We start from the raw sequence: 11,549 nt of genomic DNA, 5'->3' as shown, positions 1-11,549 counted from the left end.
CAACTCACCAGTTTGGCCTGCACAGAATTCAGATGAATTTTAAAGAGTGACTATGGGCACTTGTTAACTTAATCAGGCAGAGACTTTAATTGTAACTGTAAGCTCAGATATAAAAACTTACCTGAGCAAATGAACTTGTATGTAGCTACTGACCAAGCTAATGCCTTTTTCTTTATATCAACTAGCAAGAACCACCAGAAAGTCTGCTTTTACCTAGTGGTGGTAACAGTATAAGTTCACAGCATTGTCACAGGGCTAGGTCTAGTCTGTTCTCTGCCATAATATAATCTACAGGGATATTGATTTCTTGACATTCTACAAAACATAACACTGGTCCACATATTGACATTAGGCTGATTGAATTTGATGAGCAGGAAGTAGCAAGTACTTTAGCCGCCTTTACAAAGACATATGTGAACCACATTGTAGGAGATACAGCCAATGAAAATCCATGGATTCGTCACCTGAGTGTTTCTGGGGTTTCAGTAGTCTGTAGCATGTAGAGATATCCTCCAAGGCAAAAAACCAGTTTCTGTACTTTGCACCACCTACTATGAATAAAGGGACATAACTCTTGGTAGGCCTTTTTGGATTTTGGAGGCAACATATATCACGTCCGAGTGTACTATTTTGACCCATGTACAGAGAGACTCATGAAGATGTTAGTTTCAAGTGGGACCAGAGAAAGAGGAGGCTATGCAGTAAGTTCAGGCTATAACACAAACTGCTCTGTAACTTGATCCTTACGATCCAGTAGATTCAGTGATACTCAAAGCATTTAGGGCAAATAGAGTTGATGTATGGAGCTTCTCACAGCATGAATAGAAGAATGACAGCTTGATTTCTAGAAATTCTTATTTTTTGAAAATCCATATCTTCTTTTTCAGAACAGCTTCTGTTTTGCTACAGGGCCTCAGTAGATACTGAATGCCTAACTTTAGGACAGCAGATAGTCCTGTGGCCTGAGCTTCCCATCATGAACACACATAGCCATAAAGTGGGGCATGTGCAGAAGCATTTATCATCAAATGGAAATGATATCTAAGAGATCAAATTTAAGTCAGGATGATAAGAGTAGATTACATGAGCAGATGCTCAGATTCCTCTGACATGAAGTCTTGTCCATAGCCTCCTCTCCTTCAGTCCACACCTATGGCCTCGTGAAGTGTCCCTCAAGCTGACTAAGGAGAACACTTGAACCTTGTTTACAGTTAAGTCTGCACAATAAGCTGGTAACACACAAAGGTGGCCAGCTGCAACGCTGCAGGGGTGACCCTGAAGTACAAAACATGTGCCTTCCTTGCCTGTAATGATGCTAGCAATGCCATCTGTGGACTCACAAGGTGCCTTATCCACTGTCATGGCAATCTACCCATTGTTGTGTCTGATCCAAGAGCTCATTTCACAGCAAAGGACATTAAGCAAAGGGCTCACACCCATGGAATTAACTGTCGTTACCACACACCCCCGTCACCTGGAAGTGGCTGGCCTAACTGGAATGTGGAATGGCTTACATTCAGTTGTGGCATCAGCTGGGAGAGAACACCTTACAAGGATGGGCTCTGTTTTATGTGAGACAGTATATGCTTTGAATCAGAGATCATTATTTTGCGTGGTCCCCGTAGCCAAAACACGTTGGTCTGTGAATCGAGGGCAGAACTGGATGTGGCTCCTTTGACAATTACAACTAATAACCCACTTGCAGAATTTTTGCATCTTGTCTCAGCAACTTAAGAGTTCTGATAGTTTCGAGGGCTAGTCCCCAACAGATTAATATCAGGGGACATAGCAATGATTTCATTTAACTGAAGATGAGACTTCTACCTTAATATTTTCGACTTCTTATTCCATTGAACCAACAGATCAGAAGGGATTACTTTACTGTTTAGTGTGATTGGTTCTGATTTCCAGGGGGTACTAGAGTTGCTGCTGTCCACTGGGAGCGAGGAGGGCTCTGTTAGGAACCCAGGGGGTTCGCTGGGGAGATTGTGCTTCTAGGCTCAATTGTAAATGTTAGCAGAAAACTACTGCAACTGAAAGGCACGGGATGATTGAGGACTCCGTTGAGAGTGGAGGTTTGGGTCACTCCTCCAGATAAAGGGCTGAGACTAGTTGAGGTTTTGCGTGAGGGCAGGGGAAATAGGGAACGCAGAAAAGAAGGAAGACACAGATTTCAGTCATTACAAATTGCAGGTACAAGTATGAGGGTAGCTTTGTATATTTTTTTCTTTGCTTATAATATGTATGTTTTTGGTATATACTCACAGTTTTTATCTTTTCCTCGCCTTCCATAATAATATATACAAATTGTTGAAGTTTAATTTTATAATTTCGTCTTCAGGTAGCAGAATATTCAGTGGAACCATGATGGATTTTGAGGGACAATAACATTTTGGAGGGTGAAAATGTCTTCAGATATACAAAAAAAAAGTTGTATTTTGTTTGGTGGAAATACAGAATTGTTACATTATTTTAAATAAATTCTGTGTTGAGTGGTGCATATGGAAACTCAGGAGTCAAAATGTGGATGATTGTCCCTTTGTTTTCTCCTCACCAGTGAATTTAAAGAGCAGAGTCTGTTTTAGACTTTTCTTAATGCCTCATAGCAGATTTCAAGAAGTATGTTCACCATGTTGACTCATAAAGTATTCAAATCAAATGAGGGATTCAAAATGTAATTTGTAATCCGCTGTCTTGGGAGAGTTGGGGTTGGGTAGGTGGATAACACATGAGAAATGAGAGGGCAGAGAAGGGAGGTAGAGTCAGAAAAGGCAGAGGCACCTACCACAATGTTCTTTTTACCAGTGAGTGTTTTGAGCCATGATTGGGAGTCACTGTGGCTGTGCTGAGCAGAGAGAGGTGAGCAGGGAGGAAGAGAACCAGGGGAGAGGCCATTGCCACACAAATCTCCTCTCTGGACTGCTCTTCTCCCTGCCCCCTTTAAAGATCTCATTTCTCCTATTTTACTCAGCTCAGCTCAGCTCAGCTCAGCTCAGCTCAGGTATCCCTCCCCAGGAAGGCTAGGCTGATTTCAATGGTCTCGATGTCCTTGTTCTCCGGATTTCCACCTGTGTGCTCACTGTCTCTGATTAGAGTCAATTGCTTCCTTAGGTAGTGTAGTCAATGAACTGTCAGCTCCTAAAGAAAAGAAAGTCTTACCTTTGTTTTTCAACCTCATATCTGGCACATAGGAAGTCACATACAGAAGGCAGATTTATGTATGTTCAGTTAGTAAATGATTTCAGAGGTACAGTGAGGGAACAAAGTGCTCCGTCCAGTGAGTATCTAATTGCACTTTTGCAGAGCAGTTCTTGGGGATTCCCCAGGTGGACACCTGTGAAGGAGGCCATAAAACTGCGCTTCTGCCCTCTGAGGAGTGAGTGGTCCAACCCTTGGAGGCTGTACACATTGCTAGGATGCCGGTAGATGGGGGCCGTGCTTTCGAGGTCTCTCTCCTAAACCACTGGAATCTCTGCTATAATTTTCAGAGTATGGTCTTTGTGGGGCCCTCATCGACTGGATTTAGGGACATATGTCCCCTGACCCCCATCTTCAAAATAGACGTGATGAGATTATTCTTTTTCTCCCCGAGGGCACATTTCTCACCTGCACTCTGGTCCAGGAAACTCAAGGTAACATCCCCGCCAATGTCATCTTGACTTTGAAACAGCCCTGGCAACCGCCAGCAGACGCAACATTCAGGGATTGATGAGCAGGCAAATCAACAGGGAAGCCTTGAGGCAGGGTAATTTTTAAAGAAATCCAAGGACAGGACCAAAACGAGAAGCTGGAGGCAGACAGACAACTGGAGACAGAGCGAGGAGCGACATCTGTGAGTTCTCAGCGGAGCGGAGAAGTGGAGGCCCCGCCCTCTCTCTTTACCTGCATCGGGGGTGCCCCTCTCGGCAAGTCTTACTCACATGATTCAGCCAGGTCCACCCTGCCCACCGACCTCCGACCTCCGACCTCCGACGAGAGCAGCCAGTGAGTCAGCAGGCCAGGAGAGGACAGTGGGAAACAAGAGGGGAGGAAGTCGGAGTCCTCTCTAGAGGAAGGTATGGAAGGTTTGAATGAAGGGGGCTGGGAGCAGGAGCAGGACCGGAGCCCCACCTGTCCATGTCCCTCGACTCCGTTCTGAACTCAGGCCCTGGTAACCAGCCTCTTATTTACCCCTGCTCTGCTCCCTCGGCCAATTCTTGCTCCGCCGAGGGAGGGGGTCACAAAGGAACCCTGTGACGTCGCTGCAGCCCGGCCTAACCGCCACCTCGCTATTCCTACCTGTGAAATGCCCCTAGAGCTATCCTTGCCCTACTCCCTGTCCCAGAGGGACCCATCCAGTTATGGTCTTTTCTTCTAGCTCTTACCTCCCTCTCACTCTATCCCACACCTTCATCTGTCCGGTGTCACTCAAGATGTGTCCCAAGTGTGCAGGAGAAAAAAAATGTTGAGGCTCAGAAAGAGTGACATCCTCACTTCACACCCGCAACTCTTGACCCCTGAGTTCTCAGAGTCAAGATGCAGCCTGAGCCTGTTGACCTGCATCGGTGAGGAGCCCTACATGAGGCCTGCGCAGAAGCACTGGGGGAGGGGAGGAGAGCTGTCCTGCCCTCTCTCTGCTGACTCCGCCCCTTGTGCATCTGACCTGGCCATTTTAAAGCGCCTTCTAGCACTGGCTCCTGGGGGGTTTCGATGGTGACGAAAAAAAAAAAAGGTTCTACTACCTGGTCCACCTCTGCCAGGATCTTAGAGGCCTCCAATCTAACTTTGTCATCAAGAGTGATAGTCCAGATAAGCAACTGTGATGGGCAGGGACGCAGAGAAGCGGAGCTCTAAGGAGGGGAACCCGCCTCAGGAAGGGGAGAGGTGTGAACTGCGACTCTCAACCGGGACCCAGGACAGAGGCGATGGGAAAAGAGGGGATTGGGGGTCTCTGTAATTAAGCTCCTCTGAGAAGCACACACCAAGAACAGACTAAACTTGCAAGGAATTTTATTATGTGAAAAGAACATGAGGGAGCTGTAGGAGGCTGGGAGAGCCGTCAGACCTCTGAGTCTCACCCCCAGTGGGACAGAGAGGGAGAGATGGGTGGGAGCACCTTTGACCGTGGTTCAGTCTGAGCGCTAGGCAGAGCCTGCCGGGAGTCTTCGCAGCAAGGTCAGTCAAGGAAGTTCCGGATCTCTGGGCAAGCAGTCTGACTTCCATCCCCCCTACCCTCAGTCACTGGAGGAAAGCTGGTGGCTGGGCACAAATGTCCAGGTGGACATGGAGTGCAGCAGCCAGGCTTGGTCAACTACACCCTGGTAGGAAGAGGTGGGCCCCAGGGACTCAGGTGCAGAGACTGGGGACTGCAGAAGGAAGCATGGCTGAGAGAGCCCAGAAGTTCCTATGCCCTCACTGTCCAAAGCTAGGGCCAGCAGAGGGGACACCCACTAATGTTATGGGAAGTTCTAGGAAGCACTAGAGACTTTCTTGCTGGTAGAATTGTCCTAGTAAGGATCAGGCAGGTGGGGCCTGAACCTCTTGGGCCTTAGGCACTGAGTAATAGTCAGGAAAGAAGCTCTTTTCTAGATTTTTTTTTTTAATCAAACTTATACATTTACATGGAACCAATGAATGAACTATCAAATAACAGGCTTTATTTAAAGCAAACAACTCTATCCCTCTTTCCTTGATGCCTGCCCCCTTCGAAACCATTCTTTTCACTTTGAGCTGAGTCACAAAGACCTCCTATGCTATCTCTCTCTCACCCTGTGCTGGGGACCTTTTCTGTTCTGTGAGCCCTTAGATCTATGTGTGAGTGCTGCATTGCTTATTTGATGCAACGACTTGGTGATCACAATTTGACAATTTGACAATACAGTCTTCTATTGTGTATACATCTCATAGCAGATTAAATGAGATTTTCACTTATTTCTGATCCTTAGGATTTGATATTTTTTATGCTAAAACCTTGATAAAATACATCTCAACCTTTTGGAAGGTTGAACTGGTTGACTGGCTTTATTAAAAAGTATGAAACTCTCCTTCCTTTAAAATAGGGAAAAAGAAGTACATATTCTCGTTTTTCTACACTCTGCAAGATTTGACTTTAATTTTCATTTTTTCACTCCCCGTGAGTTCCGCCCTGCAGCTCTAAGCTGCCGCTTTTTAAAGTTAATACTGGAAGACTCAGCACATTTTTCTCACTCTTCAGCATGAGAAGGACCCATATTTCTAAATAAGTTTTATTTTATAGCACTTTGTTTAAAATTGAGGAAATACGGCCTTCAGATACATAAATCAAATTTAATAGAAGCACCGTGAGGTTTAACTACATTTTGTTAACACTATGAAATTTAATAAAGGGTATTGTTTCTTACTGAAGTCATATGGTTCAACTCAAGATATGAAAGAAGCTCGTTATAAGGTCCTGTCATCAGTGAATAATTTAGGAACTTTAATCTGAAGGCCAAGATGGTAAAGAAGTGCTAAGAAGTGTCACAGAGCTTTTTTCTCCACTTTCCCTCTGTGCAGCACCAAATTTGGGGTGATCCTGAAAAATATTTGGGTAAGCTTAACATTACTGTGCAAACCTGAACACAATACCCACTATAAGAGAGAAATGGTAACTGGATATTAGCTGGGTGATCAAAATCCAAGCTGAAACATCATACATTTTCAACCAGGAAAGGAATAAGAACTACTCCTAAAGAATTCTCTCAACCTACTATCACAACACTAGTTTCATTTTCAGCACAGGCCAATGGATAAGAGATGTCATCATTTTCAGGGCTCAGAGAACCAGTACAGCCATGCAAGTAGGAGGGGGTTAAGGGCAGAAGGATTAGTGAGCAGACGGAGATTGGGAATGATGATCTTCTTCATCCAATGCCTGGCATTTTAGAGCTGGGGAATGATGGATAGCATTTGAGCTGGTGAGGACCCAGTGGTACTAAGCCTGAAGGAAGGCTGAGCCTGAAAGGGTGGACTGGAGGCCTGGAGGAGGAAGGAAGAGCTACATCACCCTTGAAGAATGAGAGGTCGCTGGGGGCAGAACTCAGGGCTCACCCACCTCTGGAGTTTGGATGATGCCCTGTAAATATCTGCTGATGTGTCTTGGATAGAATAGAATGGAAAACAGGGTGAGACAAGACAGGCTACAAATCTAAGGAAGAGGGTTACCTGGGACAAGTCGTGAGACACAGAAATGAAGAGTTGTCTGGGGGATTCCAGAGGCAAAAATAGACACAAGCGAATCAAAAGCGTCTTTCACTCCAATCCTTCCCCCCATGTAACAGCCAGCCCACCTACTCATCCATTTTCAAATAGTCTACAATTAAAACTGAAATGCTGTCTACGACCATGCTACCCTCAACAAGCCCGATCCCCTGAACAAGCCGGATCTCATCTGATCTCGGAAGCTAAGGAGGATCGGGCCTGGTTAGTACTTGGATGGGAGACCACCTAGGAAGACCAGGTGCTGTAAGCATAAAAAAATAAAAAAATAAGGGATTGTAAACTGACAAGGTCCTTGCAATCTGTGAGGTCAACCAAGGGTTGCCTTGCCTAAAAAAACAAAAACAAAAAAAACTGAAATGCTGAACCAAAGAATAAGCGGAAGAGGGGCAAAACTGTAGAGGCTGAGCACAGAAGATGCCCAAGGACTCAGAATTGCAGGAGGAGTTTGCAAAAGGCACCCCTCCCAGAAGAGGCAGGCATCCTGAGTTGCAAAACCAAACTCCTTCCTTGCAAGACAAAGTATGGAGTGCCCAGGTCTGGTGGGAACTTCCCTGGACCTGGTTTCCTCTTAACAGAGAGGGAAGAGGAGCCCAGTAAGGCTCCACAGGCAAGCCATATTTTCAGGAAGCAGTTTGTTTGATGGAGAAAAGAGGGGCAGCTTACTCTTTTGAATAGACCTACAGCTGTCTATCACTACTGACAAGGATTGGGGGCATATATATTGGTGCAGTCACTTTGGAAAACGGTTTGATCTTATCAAGCAAGGTGAAATGTGGATCTCTCCTGTGAACCAGCAATTCTATTCCTAGATATATAAGAGCTTCATTCTCAAATTGCTAAAAACAACTCTCATATAAACAGCAAGCACATGTCAAGATTTTATTTAACTCATTAATGAAGGAAGCAAAATAATGCAAAATTAATTTAATAAGTACATGAGTATTTTTAGATAATCTATGGAAAAAGAAATGCTAAAATAAAATTGCTAATTCAATACAAAACTGATTATCGTCCCACAGGGCAATAGTACTATAGTGTTATCTCCTTGACTGAATATTTGAAAAATCAACACACCTAACCAGTTTTCTATAAGTTAACTTTTAACATTTGGGAGTTATAAAACATTAGAGCCTCAAAAAACTGCAAAGGTAAGTCAATTTCATTCCTTGAGAGTCAGATGACCTTCAAGTGGACTTAATAAAATGTCCCACAGTCATCTTTCTACTTTACTTCAAAATTTTGGATAATTATGCTAAATAGTTACATAATCTACAGTAATTCTTACACACCAGCCCCAGGACACATTTGCAAGATTGTTCAAAACAGTAGTATCTTCATTAGCAAAATCTAGGAACCACTCAAATGTTTATTAAGAGCACAATGGAAAAATACTCTTTAAAATGAAATATATCAATGAAAACAAATAAACAACAGCTACATATACCAACATGGAATAATTCCACAATATAATTTTCACATTTGGGTTTTGGCTAAGCAATATGTCTTGCTTTGACCAATGTAATTAGTGGACATGACATAAACAAAAGCTAAAATAAACTTGCATGTTTGGTCTTGTCCCCTTGTACTTCTGTCTTTTGCCACCCAAAGAGCATGCCTCAGGTAGCCATAGGTCCAAACCCATCAGAGACATGTGGACCAGATCTGGGCACAGCCTGGATTCTGGATCCAAGTCCAGCTGAGCCCCACTGACCCCCAGTCACACAGCCATGAAATAAATGCTTATTGTGACATCCCACTGAGATTTGGGGTGGTTTGTTATATAACATTACTGAGCGATAGCTACATAAAACAGACATACAGACTAAAATCATTTATATATAAATTCTAGGACATGCAAACGCAGTTAATGAATTCTGTGAAAATATCTCCCCAAAAGTGTAATACGACGCTAAAGAAAAGCAAGTGACTAATAAGCATAAAATTCAGGATAGTGGTTACCCTGGGTGTGAGGGAGAGATGATGTTTAGGGGCACACAGAAGACCTCAAAGATAACGGTGGTTTATTTCTTAAGCTGAGAGGTGGGCACACAGTTTATTTTATTAGTACTCATTGTAGCTTACTATACATATTATACAAATTCTCTTGTATGTACTATATATTTCAGTTTCCTCCAGATGGGTAAAAATAACCACACACAAAACCTTGAATAACAGTAAAGTATATTAGAACCTGAAACGCAACCCAGATGAAACTTGCACAAAAATTGAGTACCAGTAAACTCAACTCATTCAACTATGAGTTAACAAAAAAGGATGCCCACATAATCTAATCAAAGATGAGACCGAAAAAGAGAGGACAGAAAAATCGTCAGTAGAACAAACAGAAAATGCTGCCACAAGGCAAATGAAAAGTAAGACCAAACAATTTCAACCAAATTACAGTGTTAGTGAAGTAATCACTCCTAAAAGCAAGAGGCAAATGTAGAGATACAAGAGACTACGGAAGAAATATCAGGGTTGAAGGATGAGATGAAAAGAGAGCTTAAGGAGATTCAAAAATATGAAAAGGTCAAGTTACTAACAATTATTTACTCTGTGCAGACAGTTGAAGGAGGAGGAAGTTCTGTGTGTGACATATGGAGTTGTTTGCCTCTTAAAAGCCTGTGAATTTGTCACTTGAGTTTTGAAAATGGATTTAAAAAAATAAAGCACCTTTTCCTACCTCAATTCCAGGTTTGAGTTTCCTTGACCCTGTCCCTACGGCAGTGCTTGGGAGACCCCTGTTGATCCAAGTATTTGCCTTGTTCTCCGACAACCTTCTAGCACCCAGTCTTTCCTCCAGGTGGTCCTAGCTTTGCAGGCAAGGGCCACATGAACATGGACATCCCACTGAGATTTGGGGTGGTTTGTTATATAACATTACTGAGCAATAGCTACATAAAACAGACATACAGACTAAAATCATTTATAGACCCTATATTCTTGTTTCCTAACATAAACTTGGCCCACAATTCCCCGTTTCCCTGGACACTGCAGCTCTGCTCCCAAGGTTTGAAGCCCCTGAACTCAGAGCCTCAGAACCCCCAGCCCATTTTGACTCCAATACCCCATTCCCAGGGTCTGGCCCCTCGCCTCTGGGCTTCATTTCTCCCAATTTCATTCATCACATCTGGATATTTAGCATGGGATAGGATGAGAGGGGACACGGTAGTAATGGAAGAGACAGCGGGTGAGATTTGTTTACCGTCACCATGGAAACCTCATGCCAAATGTACAGGTAGGACTTTGCAGGTGGCAGGTTCAGATAACCCTTCTCAGCTCATTGGGACTCCTGCACATTAGGAATCCCTGGGGGAAGGCAGTCCCATGTTATTAAGCCCTGGATTCAAGGGCTTAATAACTTACTACACTACCAACTCCATGTGACCCTGAGAAGACCGCCCTCTTTGAGCCCGCTTTTTTTTTTTTTTCCATTCTCTAGAGTGTGGGACATTTCCTGACTCCATAGGGAACAGAGGGAAGGTGGATTAGAGAGACAGGCCCAGCTGGAAGAGAACAATGAAGTTTGGTTGGTTCCCTCTGCAGCATAGACTCAGAGAGCAAACAGATCCAGGGTGATGTCTGTGGATGTCAGAGAGAAAGTGAGGGGTTCATGGGTCCCACTGAGATCCAATCAGAGCGAGAGCTGGCTATTGGCCAGGCAGTCACTGAGAGGAGATAAAAGTCGTGCCAGGCCCTGGGACAAGGCAGAAAGAAGTCTGAGCACAGGGAGACACTCTCCAGTCTCTGCACATTTTCTGACACTTGTCAGAAAAGACACATTTATTTCTAACACTCTGCAAATGCAACTTCGCTACCGAGTCCATCTGGAGTCACCAGGGCACTGGGAGGCCTGGAGAGCTACATTGGGAATGGCTGCTTAAAAAGACGAGACGCCGTGGGATAAGGAAGGTGGCAGGCAGAGTCTCAATGTAAAGCTAAAGAAATCGGGTATAAGCCTTCTGCAGGAGAGGCTCATGTCCCACTGGCTACTCCTTAAACCTTGGTAGACAACTACTTAGTAACGCGCCCTAATAAATAAGACAATGAGAAGAAAGGAATTGAAACATCAGTAAGTGAAATAAATGTGGCCCATTACTCATGAAGAAATACGAGAGGACATGAGAAAAATGAGTCTTTACATGGAAGTGTTTAAGTGAGTTTAGACTTAAACACATTGGCACCAAGAAATATCGAAGCTTCACCGCAAAGGCAGGAGACCTCTCATGTGTTAAAGCTATACGGACAGAGAAGATAAGATCGAATTGGTGTTGGCTGCACCTCCCATGTCTCTCCTGGCAGTTTTGTCTGAAGCCTCAGGAAGCCTGTAA

The 11,549-nt window shown here is 44.0% G+C and overlaps 1 pseudogene; it reads left to right on the top strand.

Moving 5' to 3' along the window:
• Positions 1-7,331: 7,331 nt before the first annotated feature.
• Positions 7,332-7,468, top strand: LOC112471268 (annotated as a pseudogene).
• Positions 7,469-11,549: the final 4,081 nt, after the last annotated feature.

Source organism: Pteropus alecto, unplaced genomic scaffold (genome assembly GCF_000325575.1).
Source record: "Pteropus alecto unplaced genomic scaffold, ASM32557v1 scaffold45, whole genome shotgun sequence".
In the NCBI taxonomy this organism is placed as follows: Eukaryota; Metazoa; Chordata; class Mammalia; order Chiroptera; family Pteropodidae; genus Pteropus; species Pteropus alecto.
This window is presented reverse-complemented; position numbering and strand designations above follow the sequence as displayed.